The 17,072-nt window shown below is 41.7% G+C and overlaps 1 pseudogene; it reads left to right on the top strand.

Annotated features, from left to right (window-relative positions):
• Positions 1-15,365: 15,365 nt before the first annotated feature.
• Positions 15,366-16,630, top strand: LOC128571113 (S-adenosylmethionine decarboxylase proenzyme-like; annotated as a pseudogene).
• The last annotated feature ends 442 nt before the right edge of the window (positions 16,631-17,072 follow it).

The raw sequence follows: 17,072 nt of genomic DNA, 5'->3' as shown, positions 1-17,072 counted from the left end.
TCTGTGGCTGGTGCCCTAGCCGCTGAGCTACAAGCGGTGAGCCTGTTTTTCTATTTCATTTTACTAAGAGAATTTCCTTATGTTCATAGGGTACAATAGTATCAAAGTATATGTCAAAATGAATTTTTCTCTATTGTAGCCCCAATTCATTCTGCTATTTTGGACATTATCATCTCTTTCTTGAAATCTAGAAAATGTACATATGCTACACATATTGTTCTCAAGGTGAAATTTGAGCACTGCTAGGAAAATCATTTGAACAATATTCAAAAAGAATGTGACAAACTGTAGAGAAATTTATAATACCAGACCCAGAAAATAATCACTAACCTTTCATCTACAATCATAGTTTATATGTGATTTGGTAACAGCAAGTCATAGCATATGAATAATCTTTCATCCAAGAACCTAAAGTCTCCTTAAAGTTTTATGAATTTTCACAGCATCAATTAAAGTGACCAACTCATCCCAGTTTTCCCAGGAAACTCCTCAGTCCCAGGCCAATTAGAGGGGTTGGCTTCCCTATAAATAAAGAATTGCCTCTGTTTCACTAAGAAGAGGCAAACAGAGAGAAATTAAACCACTCACCTGCATAAAGAGACGATTCCATGGTTTGGGGCTCTAGGTAACATAGATCATCTCTCACACTTGAATCAGTCCCAAAACCTTTCAGAATTACAAATCCATTAGTGCCTGTGAGTTCAAGAGAATTACCAACCGAAGAAGTTTTTGTTTATTTTTGGTTTTGACCAGCACACACCCCACCCACATAAAGGAGGTGGTAATAAATTCTATTGTTTTCATTCCAGAAACACCTTGAATAAATAGCAATTATCCTTCTATTGCCCAAAATCCAACTAAACGAATAGTTGGCTAATCTAGAGAAGGATAAATAAAGTAATACTTTGGTATTTAATATTTATGTCAGCATACTTGCCTACAGTCTCATAAAATAGTTGGGTAATCAGTGTAACCTGGCTTATTGTACCCTCAATGAATCCCCAACAATAAAATAAATAAATAAATAAATAAATAAATATAAAATAGTTGGGTAGATAAATATAAATCACTCAATGCAACCTTTATAGGTTCATTTTTCTGCTACTATTTTTACATACACCCTGTTGATGATGTATGAAATTGGATCTAAACTATAAAAATTCATTATTAAGGAATGTAGCAACTATATGGTGGATGGGGAGTGAACTGGGGAGTCTTAAAGCCAAGAAGGGATCAAGGACTTGAACTATAGCAGCAAAGGGGGGGTAAGAGGAAGGGATCCAAGCAAGTTTTTTTAGTGTGGAGGGTTCTTAAACTTGGCTCCCCTCGGGATCATCTGGGGAGATAGGAAAGTTCTAAAGCCCTGGCCACATTCTGGACCAATTGAATCGAGAGTTTTGAAGGCTGGGACCCAGGCAGTGCTATATTTTAAAGATTTCCAAGTAACTACGAAATTCAGCCAAGTTGGAGAACCTACTGTTTGAGCGGTTTCGTTTCCCCATGTTACTAACATTTTAATACTTGCCATAGGAATTAATGCCAACTAGTAGAAAAATAAGAACCTCCTTCATGTCACTCCCAAGTGCTTGCGATTAGAGTTTCATTTCATAGAATTGTAGAGAACTGCTTTCAGGAAATCCAGCTGAATAAAAACTCGGAAGTAAGATGACTACTTCACTTTGAAAAGTATTTCACAAACCTCTGCAAACATACTTCCACCTCAATCTCTTCCTGTGCTCTTTTGCCAAAGGGTTAGGCTCCTGTAATAAGTGTCTGTGATGAAAGCTTGCGGCATTAATTTTAGCCTCCTCATTTCCTTTACCTCTTAGATTTTTTTTCTCAGCCAAGTAAAATAGTAACATATGCAAATAATAGACTCATCAGGAAAACATCTCTAATCCAAGTAACTAAAAGAGAGAGAGAGAGAGAGGTAGTATCTCTCTGTGTCACCCAGGCTAGAGTGCAGTGGCATCATCATAGTTCACTGCAACCTCAAATTCCTGGGCTGAAGTGATCCTCTTGCCTCAGCCTCCCAAGTAGCTGGGACTACAGGCGTGCACCAACACACCCAGCTAATTTTTTCTATTTTTAGTAAGGATGGAGTCTCACTCTGGCTCAAGCTGATCTTGAACCCCTGAACTCAAGCAATTCTCCTGCCTCTATCTCCCAGAATGCTAGGATTATAGGCATGAGCCAACGCACCCAGCCTAAAAAATTAATTAAGGAAGCACACAAGCGATTTTTTTCCTTAAAAAATATTGAACTGCTTTAATATTTCCCAAATGCAAATTTTATATTTCTTTGATAGTTAAATCAAGGCGTTACATGTAAGTTCAAATCAAAAGATATTAGCATTAGATGAAAACATAGAAATCAATTGATTGAACCTTCTTGTTTGAGACATGAAAAGTCAGCCAAGCCCTCCGGGGACTCAGGTCTTATCCTGTTCATTCCAACATCTCTGACATGTGAAATTAAAGAAAGCACCATATCCTTTTAAAAATTCATACCAAATTGAAAATAATAATTCTAAGTACATGAACTACAGAAAAGCCAGAAGTCTCCTTCTGCGTTGTTAATCGTTGATTGGTGTGGAGTTTAATGGAAAGCACAGTTTGAGGAGGAGTGTCTTCCCCAAAGCACCAGCTGTCCTCTCTGACCCAGTACAAATGGGGATCAAGTAGCGCAGCTCTAGCCCAGAGAGGGGAACAGTCCCTGCTCCTCACTGGAGTGTGGCAGGATGGCCCAATAAATTCTTCTCCTTCTTATCTCCGAGTTTCGATTCCTTTTGATCCATCTTTTAGTTCCTCATTCCAGGGACATTAACAATTTCTCTATAAATATTTATGCTTCCAGTATCACACAGATCCAGAATTTCACTGAAAGGTGACCTGTTTTCAACGTAGGTCAGCAATGTTCTCCTTCACCAAGAAAGTATGAGGCATTTAAGGATTAAGATGTTCATGATTATGACATAGCCCCCAGTGAATCATGTTTGAGTTCATAAGTTGTAAGACCCTTGAATATAATTCACTCAACTAGGCACGATTCTTCACAATGCTGTACTTCAAATACTACGCCCTTACATAGCCTTTCATCCATCGTACGTTGAAGATTTTTGGTGTTGACATATCCTCTGAAGTGTTCTGCGGGTTGTTTGTGAATCGTAACAATATTGATTTTCCAACTTACTGCATACCTATGACTCATCCCCCATCTCATTTAATCTGTTACGACATCTACATGTCACCTCTGAAGAGGATTAGAGAGTTTCTAAAATGTATTTTCAGTGAGGTCATGCAAAAAAGGAAAAGATGGTGCCTCTGACATATTTAACACTCTGATTACTGAATGATACTTAGAAGTTTTACTTGAGAACGGTGCACGCGCATGTGTTTGTGTGTGTGTGTGTGTGAGAGAGAGAGAGAACAAATCATTCCAGTTTCTGGATTGGCCTACACAACCAAAACTTCTCTTTGAATTTTAAATGAGAACTCATTTAATAAAACTATGAGTCATCTAATAAAAGCTGCAATGCTAATTCCAAGGCACACATACACAACAGAACACTTACACATGGGACATACCAGAAAATATTTCTTAAATAACAACTATCCTTGACTGAGCTTTACAGTCATGATCTCACTTAACATTTGTCACCACCCTACAGGGTGTTATGATCCTCACTTTACACAGGAGGAAACCGAGGCTCAGATGGAGTACGCTGACGGGGTGGAACCAAAATTTGTACCCAATGTACTCACTCTTCATGTCACACAAGTCACGAATGGTTGCTAAAGTCACCTAAATGTGAACATGGGCAACACAGTTTGATGAGCACTTACTGATGGTTTTTATCTAAGGTGATAGAATAATCTGAATTTTCTATTTTGAAATCAGAACTCATATTTTTCAGGGGCAATTAGTGGTTTGACATCACTTACGTGGTACTAAAACAATATACATGACACTCAGGACCAGAGGACAGGTGTTCATGACCAAGAGCTACCTTTTCATTACCCAAACCTTGAAGTATTCCGTCCTCTGTACACAGAGGTGTTCTCTTAATTTGCAACTACCTTCGCCCAAAACTATACCGATCAGCAACAGGGAAGCTGATTGCTTCCCTGAGAGCTCAGTGAGTTCCAAACCCGGGGAATCTCACACCTGAAATGTCTGTCCAGTTAGATCCTATAGTCCTAGTTTCTGTCAAATATCATTTCTCCCCACACACTCAGAAAACATGAATGAAAAAAAGGTCTAAGAGAGGGTAGTCATAATGGACTGGCCACAATTATACCAAGTAATATGGAAGTCATCAGCTGGAAATATTTTCTCTCAAGTCTTAACACAAAAACTCATGAAGAAGATTTTCACATATCATCCCCAACATCGTAGGAAGCAATAGTTTCTGGTCACCACCCAGTCTGAAGCATTGCGTAAAGCATTGCATAATGTTTGCGGGTAAACACATAACCTGGGGATCCTGTTAACATGCAGATTCTGCTCTAGTTGCTGTGGATTGGGGCCCAAGATTCTGAGTCTCTGACAAGCTCCCAGTCTATGTGGAGTCTGCAGATCTGTGGACCACACTGAGTAGTAAGACCATAGATGACTTCAATCCATCAGCCACTTGCTTCGACCCCCACAATGAATGTCACACCAATAAGCCAGTCTCGACAGATTCAGTATGGATCGACCCAGACAAACAACACAGCAGGAAAGATGACATCATTAATTAAAACCCCCTTTGCACAGTCATGCTCGAGGCAAGCTAAGCCTAAAAGACCACTAATTAAGGTAGGCCTTGAAGGAAGGTGTTTCTGAGGTTCCACCAAAAGCAGAAGACACAAATGAACTCCGGAAATTAAGTCTTCTCGTCCCAAATTATTCCTGAACTTCTCATAACTTGAGAAGTTCACAGCAAATCAGATCCATTGGATAGGATGAAAACCCCTATCCAAGGTCATCTATGGTGTTGGTTAACACAGCACTGAAAAGTACACCTCTGTTTACATATGAGTATTCACTGGTAAAAATCTTCCTAAATTCTCTTCAGGGACAGTTTTTTTAATTTGGTGAACCAAACAATGGCTGAAGCTTTAAGAAAAAAGACAATAACTCTGACTGAGAAGAGTCCTGCTCTGTGGCTTTTGATGTCGTTATTCTTTGTTTTCAAAAAATTCATATTAGTGGGACTACAAACTAATATAGCCTTTTTGGAGGGAAATATGGAGAATCCTCAAAAAACTCAAATTAAACCTCCCATTTGATCCTGCAATCCCGTTACTAGACATTTATGCAGAAGAAAAAAAATCTTTCTACCATAAGGACATTTGCACCAGACTGTTTATCGCAGCTCAATTTATAATCACCAAAATGTGGAAACAACCTAAATGCCCACCAACCCTGGAATGGATTAACAAATTGTGGTATATGTACACCATGGAATACTATTCAGCCACTAAAAAAGATGGAGACTTTATATCTTTTGTATTAACCTGGATAGAGTTGGAACACATTTTTCTTAGTAAAATATTACAAGAATGGAGAAGCATAAATCCAATGTTCTCAATTCTAATATGAAGCCAGCAGACAATCTAATATACCCCCACGTAAGAGAAAAACTCAAATCAATCCAAGGTGAGGTACAGGGGAACGAGGTAGGGGAGAGGAGAGGAGGCAGGGGCTGGGGTTACAGGGTATGACACACCCCTTGGAGTGGGACACAATTATAAGAGGGACTTTACCTAAGAAATGCAAACAGTGTAACCTAATTCTTTGTACCCTCAACGAACCTGAAACAATTTTTAAAACTCATATTGGAATGAATTCACCGTGGAATGGATGGAATTGGAATAAAGAACTGACACAGAAATCAATATTGAGCACCTACTTCATGCCTGCCATGGTGCCAGTCATGATGAAGAAGATGAAATAAGGAAGTTAGAACTTCAGAGAAGGAAATTAAAATATACAAGAGTCCCTTTGCCCAGCTGCCATTCCTGTCGCCCATAATCACAGTAAGTAATCCTAGTGATTACTCCCTTTGCTTGTATTATGATGTGGAAATTGATTTGAGGCAGACAAAAAGAAAACTTGTCTCTTTGGTAAAACTCTTCCCGCCCCCTTCAAATTTTCTCTCACACTCAACAAAAACTTCATAAAGCCACCACGACTCTTTTGCCCAGTTCCACCCAGTCAACGCCTGTGACTGGCCTCACACCCTCCTTAAGTATCCATGGCCTTCCCAGGGAGGCCTCAGTTTGTTTTCCCAGAGGGTGGCAGTCATTACCTGAATGGCAGGTTTGCAATGCAAGCTGCCTTAATGTGTGGCTTTGTAAACATCACATCTGGGCTGTTATTAGTGTCCCCGAAAATAATAATCAGCTAGTAGATGGAAAAAGGGAGAATTCAAAAAAATTCATTAGTATAAATGTGTGGGGGAGCCATAGAAAATATAATGCATTTACTTTTCAGTTAGTCAAAGAAAGGACAAACTTATACCTACTACATGAACATAACAGCCACCCCAAAGTTTATAAACTACCCTTGGCTACAGTGCTAAGAGTTGGGGTTGGGGTACATACTTGTAGTTGGCAGCCCCGGGGATGGTGGTAGTATCCGTGAGTAGGAGGCTGAGCCAATGGGAAGAGGTCTTATTGTGGGAACTAGGCTTTTTACATTTCTCACTCACTCTCCTCGCTACAAGGTACGCGGCTGGAGGGATCTCTCTATAGGAGGCAAGACATTACCTCTGCCTCTCTCCTGTCTCCCCACCCCACGTGTGGACGCACCAAAGGTCAACTGGGCCTAAGGAAGGAGATGACAGTACTCAAGTCTTGTCTCTTGCACCCGACCTACACTGCTTCTCAGCCATCTGGAGGTCAAGGTGACCAAGATCCCAGTTGTGTCTCAGACCACACTAGGGCTGCCTCAGAATAACCAATTTCCAGGTCAGTCCTCTGCCCCATCACCTGAAACAGAAGGTGGAAATAAGTCCTCTGTGACAAGCATCTGCCTGCTACATGTTTTATGGCGGAAACAGGGTTAAAACCACATCCCCCAGAAAGACACCCCTGACGCTTTAGGCAAGTGGCCAAGGGAAGCTGGGAGCTCAGGCCTGGGCAAGCCAGAGACCCATCCCAGGGGTGTGATGCTGGGAAGGCTGGACAAGAGGGACCCACAGGATCCTGACTCCTGTGGTGGGGAAACGAAGGGGTGGGGTCCAGGGCTGGGAGTTCAAGGCTTTGAGCCAATTCCAGAGTCCTTGAATCTGATCCTCCCTACTTTGCCCCACTGAAAATGTGCAAAAAGGAGAATTCATACACAACTCCAATAATCCTCTAGAATAAAACTCGTTAAGTGGTCTCTGCTATACTTGAAGGTGCCAAATGCCAGAAAGTCTGACACTTATATAAAATCATTTCACTATAGGAGGGACAAAGGTCGGGTCTTCTACCTCTAGAGCTCCTCCTCCACCCAGTCCCTTCTCACTTCCTCTCCTCCATAGTCAGCCCCGCTAAATGGTTCTTCTGGGGGAGGAAAAAGAGAAAGAAACCTCCTGATACCAAAAGTGAAGAGAAGAAGGTGAAGTCATGCAATGATACATTTTTACACTATTAAGAATAGAGTATGAATGTTTTTGCCACAACAAGTAAGCAAGGAGACTGTTACGTTAATCAGTTAGATGTAAGCATTCTACATTGTATAGCAAATCATCATATGGTACCCCATAAATGCATTAATGTACACAGTTATGATTTAATAAAGAAATAAATATATATGGAAAGGAAAAAGTGACACCATCAAAAAAAAAAAATAGGCTAAAGAGAGACCAAGCGTGCAGGCAGCAATCTTATCTGTCTCCTCCAAAGCCACTCAAACTTGGAAGAAACCAAATCCTCTCAGAGAAAAAGCCCAGCAGAAAGAAGCCTTTGAAAGGGGCAGGCAGTGGACAAAGGCCTTACAGTTCCTCCCCTTACAGTTACCCCTTCTTGAAGTGCTGGCTCCCCTCACAAGAGACTTGTCAGAGTTTATTTCCACGCTGGCATTTCTGTCCTTAGGCATCCAGGATCTTTCAATAGATCAAAAGGCAAAAGAAAAATGTTCTTGGATCAACTCCTAGAAAAATCTTCAACCAGATTTTCCTGGGCTATTTCAGGCCAGTCAGTGCCTGTTATTTTATAAACCGTGGTATCTTTCTTCTAAAATATGGATTAAGCAGCGTGATGAATGAAAAGATTAAAAGGTCACTATTTCAGCCAACTTGATTTCTAGATTGCTGTGATGGCTACTTCAAAACGTGTATGGACTTTCATCATCCTTTCTGCTCTGTGGGGCCACAGCTTTTGTTACAGGGAAGACAAGAAAGCGGGAGCTTTCCAAGCAGAGGACAGTGACGCTCGTGGAGAAAGCTGTAAGGAGGGCCAGGCATCCAGAAAGGAGCTGGACCAGAGGGACTTGCAGATTTGATCACTTTCTTCTTAAATGGAAAAGAGTTTGAGTTTAAAAAGAATATAAAATAACAGATACATGGAAGGTATTAACTGTTTCCTGACTCTCCATAGACGTCTTTATGTCAGGGTTACAACGTTTAAGACACCGTCACACGTAAGAGGGTCTTTATCTAACACAAGCAATCAATGTAACCTGTAACAAGAAGATATCTGTTTGCCTATTCTCTAGAGTTGCTCTTGTTCAAGGACAGCAGAGTTGAGTAGTTGCAACAGAAGTCTCTCTGGCTCACACAGCCAAAAATACTTACCATGAGGTCCCTATAGAAAAAAAAAAAAATCCAACCCCTACTATAGATATCAGAGCAAAAGAAAATAAATTGAAATTACAGCAGAAACAGTTAGGTCTATCTTGATCAATATCTCCGCCAACGAAAGGGAACCGGCTATTAAATCTCTGTGAGACACTACTGAACGCAAACATAGGAAAAACACCTATAGAGTTGAGGGTTAGTCTAATACTTCTTTTTTTTAATTTCAGGGTAATGTGAGGGTACAAACAACTAGGTTACAATTTGCATTTGTTAGGTAGAGTCCCTCATGTAGTTGTGTCCTGCCCCCAAGAGGCGTGTCATATACCCTTACACTGTGTTCATTAAGTGGGAGCACACAAGCCCCCTCCCTCCTCCTCTCTCCCCCCTCTTTCTGTGACCCTCCTCCCAACTTGAATTGGATTGAGTTTTTCTCTTATGTGGGTGTCTATTAGATCATCTGCTAGCTTCATATTGAGTACATTGGATGCTTGCTTTTCCGTTCCTGTGATACTTTACTAAGAAGAATGTGTTTCGACTTCACCCACGTTCATAGAAAAGATATGAAGTCTCCATCTTTTTTATGGCTGAATAGTATTCTATGGTATACATATATCACAGTTAGCCCATTCTTGGGTTGATGGGCATTTAGGTTGTTGCAACACTTTAAAGGCTGAAAAGTATCTGCTTCCCCCTACTTCACACTTGCGGCCAAAATTAAAAATAAGATAAAGGATATGTTTTTTCATTTAAACTGTACAGTTTCCGAAATGTTTTTCAAGATGATTGTCAACTGTTGCTCACCAAACAGTAATGCTGTTCTTTGAAGGAAATAGGGAGGTGATTCACAAAGCAGTTTCCTGGGAACCTGGGACCGGGTTGCTTAAGCTTCTCTAGATATAAAGAGCAAGAGCTCCCCCTGCCGGCTGCAGAGGCAACAAAAACCTGAACTCAATATCCTTTTTCCTGACAGAGGCTCGGGTTAGACAAAGATCAATAACTACCGTTTTCCCGAAAATAAGACATCCTCCGAAAATAAGACCTACTTACAGGAAAGGTAAGACGTCCCCTGAAAATAAGACCTAGCGCATCTTTGGGAGCACACCTTAAAATAAAACACTGTCTTATTTTTGGGAAAACAGGGTACATAGTCTTGCGAAGGAGTATCAAACATTCATAATTCATACCCAAATTTGAAATTTAAGCGGCTTGTATTATATGCACAGGAGCAAAGAACAACCACCAAACGGGATCCCCAGGTTTTCACTTATCTACCTTAGATCTCCTTCCCCACTAACACATTTTTTAAGACTACACCCTTCTACAACACTTCAGTGAACATAAATTCCTGTAACAATGAACAACCAACTTTATTCCTCATTTGAAATAGAATGCTGGCCAAGAATGTTGCTCAAAATAGATTTTGCACCCTATGAAATTGCCGACATTCTACTGTTTTGACTCACAAAAATGGCAATTTCATATGGTTCGACCTGCATCTCATTAGCCCTTCAACAACTGGCAAAGATACACAGGAGAGGCCCAAGGTGTGAGGCTGGGGACAGGCTGCCCTTCTTGACTGGTGGACACATGATTGGAGGCTGGAATATAGGACACAACGTCTCTTGCCTCACAATTTTCCCAGTCTTCTCTGAATTCTTCTGCCTGCTGAAAGTAGAGGTAGAATTTTAAAGTATATTTTTGTCATTTAGGCAATTCTGATACATTTGATGAACAAACTTTTTAAAAAATTTTTAGCACCAGTATCCTAATAAAGAAGCTTCAAGAAAGTATTTTTAAAATCATGGTCTCATTGTTGTCTCCTTCCAGTTCTTCAGAACAGAAATGTTTGCTAACTGGTGGAATGAAACCCCCATAGACTGTCACGGCATGGTGACTCTGCTGTGCAGACCGGAAGCGACTAAGGCTTGGAGCCAGGATAGACACAGAGAGTGTCAAGAACCAATTGTTAAGAGGACAGGGACTTCTGATTTGAAAGTGGGAGGGTCTGGGATGCAAAAACAAATAAAAGGCAGGAATGCTAAGCAAAAGAATATGTGGACTCACTCACACATCTGAGTTTTGCAATAAAATCATGTGGAACTGGGTTTCGTGGCTACAGTGGCCTGTTTTTCAGTGAAGTGTCAGCTACAGGGGTCACAAATATAAGAGCCATAGAAAGAGTTTGAAGTAAAACAACAAGGAAAGAAGGATAGGACAGCACACCAGCCACACAATTGGCTTTTAAAAATCAGCCAGGACTTTGAAGGAAAATTCTAAGTGGACTGTTCTGAAATGTCTAGTGAGCTGGGCATGGTGGCTCACACTGGTACTCCTAGCACTCTGGGAGGCTGAGGTGGCTAGATCGCCTAACATCTGAGGTCAGGAGTTGAGACCAGTCTGAGCAAGAGCGAGACCCTGTCTGTACTTAAAATAGAAAAAACTAGCCAGGTGGGCACCTGTAACCCCAGCTACTTGGGAAGCTGAGGCAAGAGGATCACTTGAGCCCAAGAATTTGAGGTTGCTGTGAGATATGATGCCATGGCACTCGACCCAGGGCAACAGAGTGAGACACTGTCTCAAAAGAAAAAGGAAAGAAAGAAAAAAAGGTCAAGTGAGGAACAAATACAGGTGCTCATTCCCTGAGCTAATCCAATATTGGATACATTCCTTAAAACCCCCACGGTGATTAAAGGCAAAAGCATTTAGGTTAAAAATACAAAGAATCGATCACGGCTTCTGGTTTTTCAGATCTGGAGACGCCGTAGACAATTTCCAACTGCCAGAATTTCGTTCTTCAACTGTATTATTCCCCCGGAAGATTCTGAAAAGCAGTTGAAGGATGAGAATTACTGGCTGAAAGGTTGCTCTTGAATAGGAAGGAAGGAAGAACCAACAAATGAACCCCAACCCTACACAATGTCTCCAAAACAAGAGCAAAGCAGAAAGCCGCTCCTCCAGCAGAGGGAGCAAGGGCTAAATGAATATTATTATTAAAGTCCTAACCCTCAATGATCTCAAGACTTTAAGATCCAAATGATTTCTTTCTTGTCACGGTAACCGTTATCCTACATCTCTTGACCCTAGATCCTATGTTCTTTCCCTGAACAAAGATGACAAGAATGATTCTTTTATGTTCATTTACCTACAGAAACTTGCTATCGGATTTCTTGTTTAAATTAAAGAACATAGCAAGATACATTTTAATTGGTAGTGGACACCATAAAAACAGGAAGAATTAAAAATGCAAAAAGAACAGATACTGGACACATCACATTCACTCATTCGCTTAATAAACATCGACTGTGTGTCTGGGTTACACCCTGCATTCCCTAAGTTCCCCGTAGAGCCCTTTATTGAAGTTTTGGAAGCTTGAGCCCATTTCATGGGACACACTATTGGATCCTACTGTACTGTTTCCTTACGTGGATGTAAGTGTCATATTCATACAACAGGTAAGATGGACAGAATACTTTCAGATGAGTCGTCTTAGAGTCACCTTAGATGCTTACTTGTTCAATGAATATTAAATACTTGTTGGCAAAGGTCCAGCCCTCCAACTTCAAGGTTTAAATTTTGATTGTATTGGTCTACTCAAGGTTGGTCAGGAGCTAAGTGAATGGAGCCTTATAAACCCAGTGAACAAGACACCCTCTTCATTTGCACTAGAAGTTGTGTTGCTGTTTGACTATTATCTACTGCACCTTAGTCTCAGGATCACTATGCCTAAAAATTAAATTAGATATCAGAAAATCATTTGGTGATCATGAATAAGGGTGAAGGCTTGAAAGGTGTCTCTCTAAGGAATGTGAAAATTAACTTCAGTACCAAATAACAATCTCTGGTGACAAGAACACCGCATCTGCCAGATGGCGTCTGTTGTGCAAGACTCTTATCTCTTCTGTTCTCTGCCTATGCTCACTTCAGCGCCGTGTTCCCATTAATGTTTGCTGCAAACCCTCAGCTAGCCTCTCCATCCAGTCTCTTCATGCTCCAGGTGACAACAGACTACTCGTCTGGACCAGGATGGCACCAGGCCCCCCAAATTCCTAAGGATTGGGTCGGGTGGGTGCATGAATGGAAGGCAAGTCGAGCTGCTCAGACCCCGGCTGGGTGACTAGACTCCTGAGCTTCCAACCCGCAGAGTCAGGGATCTCACTCTGAATTATTACTACTCTGTTCTTTAGCTTTTATTTCCATTTCTCTGCATTCTTTATGGACATGTTTGCGCGCACATGCGCATGTTTTGCCACGGATACTACTTTCTTCTCTCAATGATTAAGAAAAAAGATAACATTTAAAAGTGGTGTACTTATTCTTCTTAGTAAAGTATCTCAAGAATGTAAGAAAAGTACCCAATGTATTCAGCCCTACTATGAAACTAATTTGGGGCTCTCACATGAAAGCTATAACCCAGTTACAACTTAACAATAGGGGGAAGTGGGAAGGGGGGGTGGGTAGAGGGAGGGGGATCGGTGGGATCACACCTGTGATGCATCTTACAGGGGTATTTGCAAAACTTGGTAGATGTAGAATGTAAAGGTTTTGGCACAGTAACTGAGATAACGCCGGAAAGGCTATGTTAACCACTGTGATAAAAATGTGTCAAATGGTCTATGAAGCGAGTGTATGATGCCCCATGATCATATCAATGTATACAGTTATGATTTAATAAAAAAAAATAAATAAAAGTTGTGTACTCCTCACTTAAAATCTGTTATTTATAACGCGTGGTCTATATGTCTCTTTTTATAGATGTAGGGAATGACTCCATGGACAAAGACCAGTGAGCTTCCCACCTCACACACAGCAAAAGCCTTGCAGGATGATGATGTCTGCAGCCCCTGCCGTTTATCTCGGCACCTCTGACCTTACTGACTGTTCTCCTTGTCCCTCGGCACCAGCACGAGCCCCGCTGCTCCACCCATACTCACACCCCCAGACCTTTGCACCTAGACTGCTATATATATATATATAGCTCCTTCCTTCCTGTTTCCATTCAAATATTGCTCTTACAGGGAGGCCTATCTTCATCACTCAGTATACAAGGGCCTCTCCACCCCCTGCACCCTTCATGTCCTCTGACACTCTCTCTTCACCTCTACCTGAACTTAAGTTCCACCAGGACAGAAACTGGTTTGTTTTACTACCGTATTCCCAGTGCCTTCAATGAGAGGACCTAGTACACGCTAATTTACACATATTTGTAAATGAATGAATGAATGGCACATTAACTACTCTACAAGGCTCACACTAAAAAATAGCAGCGCTGCTGCCACTGCTGGTTTGGGGGCCACGCTTGGAGAAGTCTTGCATTCCCATACCTCTTCAAAAGGTCTCTGGCATTAAGTTGACCCAGCTGTGAACAGGTAGCATTTTGCTCTCCCTCCTTCCACCGCCGCACCACCAAGACAACCAGCTGCTCAGCACAGATTAGGGCACATCTCAAACTGTAATATGGGCGCATATCACCTGTGGATCTTGTTTAACTGTAGCTACTTATTCAGCAGATCCTGGGTGGGAGGGGGTCTGATACCTGCATCTCTAGCTCCCAGGCGCTGCCAACGTGGCTGGTCTGTGTTGAAGAAATCACACATCACACCAAGTCCAAATGACTTTCTTAACTCTCAACATTTTGAGTAGCTTCAAAGCACTTGATTCAGGTCTGACTACTAAAACTACTAATATACCTTTTTTTTTTTTTTTGTCCTCATGAGTCAACAACTCCTTGTTACAAATTTTGACAAAATAGAAACAAGTTAACATTTTAACTTTCACCCATAACAAAACTCCCAGTACAAATGGGCCCAGCTGACTCACTGGCACCGCCCAGAGCTACGTGAGCTCTGTTCAAACAACACAGAAAATCATGAACCCGGAGAGACAGCTGGGCGGGTGGAGCTGCTTACACATGTTGATCAAGAAGCTTCCTCCCTGTCCTGTGCTGAATGGTATTTTGTTACCTAGTTACAGCATTTAGCCCTCCCAGGACATCCTGCTTCACAAGGTCATTGTCTAACCTAAGATGATTGTATTGACTCTCATCTCACTCAGTCCAGGCCGGACAGGCTAATGGTTATGGAGCTCAATTCTACCAAAGGCCTGTGTGATCTCTTATTTTTATTTCTTAAGCTATGAAGAGATTGTGGTGATAGGGAAGTGAGAGAGAGAATTAGCTCCTCCCCAAACCTACCTAATCCACAGACTCATTTATACCCGTAGGTGAATATTAAGTATATGTTTAGGGCTACATAATTTGCCGTGCCCAGTGCACACTGGGAATGTGACACCTCATTCAAAACTTGTTATCCAAGTGTAGGCACCTTCAAAGGTCATATGAAGCCCATGCAGCCAATGCTGGGGGAGAGACTGACATAATGAAAACCCCGCAAATTTGGAAACCCTCACTCTCTTCCCTTCTTTCTTTTTTTCCAAAACATGTGTCAGGAAAAGAGCAACTGTGATGAGAATCGTGGTGTCATTCATGATATGGCTGAATGAAGACTTATTCCTACCTCGTCTCTCTCCTGCCTTTCCGTCATGGTTTGCTAAATAACTCAATGTCTGATTAAGAAAAACTTAACCAGGCTTACCCAGTATGGCTGGTGACATCAGCTAGTGCTCACTCTGCTCCGCTCATTCATTTACGTTCAGTGTCTCAGGGGAAACAGCGGACTGCAAGAGCCTGGACTGTATCCGCCTCTATTTCCAACAGACTCATGGTCAACTTTCACTCACAAAAAGAAGCTGGGAATTTTTTGTTAGCCCTCTTTCTTTTAAAATAAGTTAATATAAAATTATAGCAAGAAAAGGAACCTGAACTTTAGTTACACGGCTGGACAATTCGGCGTCAGGAGAGGTTTCATTTAGTTGATTTTCTGTGGTTGCTGGTGTCCGCGAGGGACAGAGAAGCCGCTGGAGGTTTGGTTCTCCAGGCAGGTCCCGGCACAAGCCAAGGATCTGGGGACCTTCTCACTATCCTGAGATCTGAGTGGAACATAGCTTTGAAGGCTGTGCAATGTTCAATCATGAGTTTGACCAACACTGGCAAGCAGGAAGCTTATGTACTCAGTACGAGTCGCACTTTGTCTGCAAGAGATGTTTCGTTTTAAGACGTGTGGAACCATCCGCTTGATGAAAGTGCTGGTCCCGCTGTTGAAGCTTGTTGGAGATGACAGTGGATGTGACTCAGTTCAAAGCTTCTTTTATTCTTGTAAGAATTTCATGAAGCCTTCTCACCAAGGCTGCCCACACCAGAATTTCCAGGAAGAAAGAGTTTTTAAATGCAATTTTCCCAAATGGAGCATCATATGGGACGTAGGAATTCTGACCGTTGGCACTTACGTACTCTGGATTTCCCAGAGAGCCGAGTAATCAGTCCTCCAGAACAAACCCTGGAAATGCTGGTAAGTGAGCTTGCCCCAGCAGTGAGGGACCATTCTACACGAAAGATGGTGTGACTGCAAAGGATGTCACTTGTGAGAGTGGAAGTCATGACCCAAGACCAGGTGCTGTCATTGATGCCACATTGTTCAATCCTGGAGGGTGTTCGATGAATAGAATGGAATCAGATGGAACCTATTGGACTATTCACATCAGTCCAGAACCAGAATTTTCTTATGTTCTAGACTGATGTGAACAAACTTAAGTCAGACCTCCTGTGATGATCTCTAGCAGTCTTCAGGCCAGGAAAACGTGTGGCCACCTTGTTGGTTAATCAGAGTTCTAAATGTTGCCCAGTACTTTCTTCACCCCCAGAAGACTGAAGGCTTTAAACGTTTTAGTTGTCAGAGGGCTATATTCAATGATTACAATTTTGTTTTTACCAGTTTTGCTAAGAAACAGCAACAACAACAGCGTTGATAGAGAAATTGAAGGAGGGCGGCACCTGTGGTTCATAGGAGTGGGGCGCTGGCCCCATATGCCGGAGGTGGTGGGTTCAAACCCAGCCCCAGCCAGAAACTCAAAACAAAAAAAAGAAATTGAAGGAAAAGCACAGAGAACACACGTAGAAGGTAGTGGCTGCTTTCTAGATGTTAATACTAGGGGCTCATGCGTCCCCTAACCACCACTTTGTAGTTGCAGGAAGCCCTAGATATAATGTAGGGTAATCATTTTGAATTGTACGCATTATTATATCAAAGAGTTAGCTATCTTGCATGGACGCTGTCTTCTGTGTTTGGGTGTTTTATGCCACTCTTACTGTGAAATTGAAGCGCATGTAGAAAAAATCCTTTTACTATATGAAACTTTACGACACTCATGAAAACAATGCAATTTGGTTTATGCACAGGCAGCCTCCAAA

The sequence above is a fragment of the Nycticebus coucang genome, chromosome 18 (assembly GCF_027406575.1).
Source record: "Nycticebus coucang isolate mNycCou1 chromosome 18, mNycCou1.pri, whole genome shotgun sequence".
In the NCBI taxonomy this organism is placed as follows: Eukaryota; Metazoa; Chordata; class Mammalia; order Primates; family Lorisidae; genus Nycticebus; species Nycticebus coucang.
This window is presented reverse-complemented; position numbering and strand designations above follow the sequence as displayed.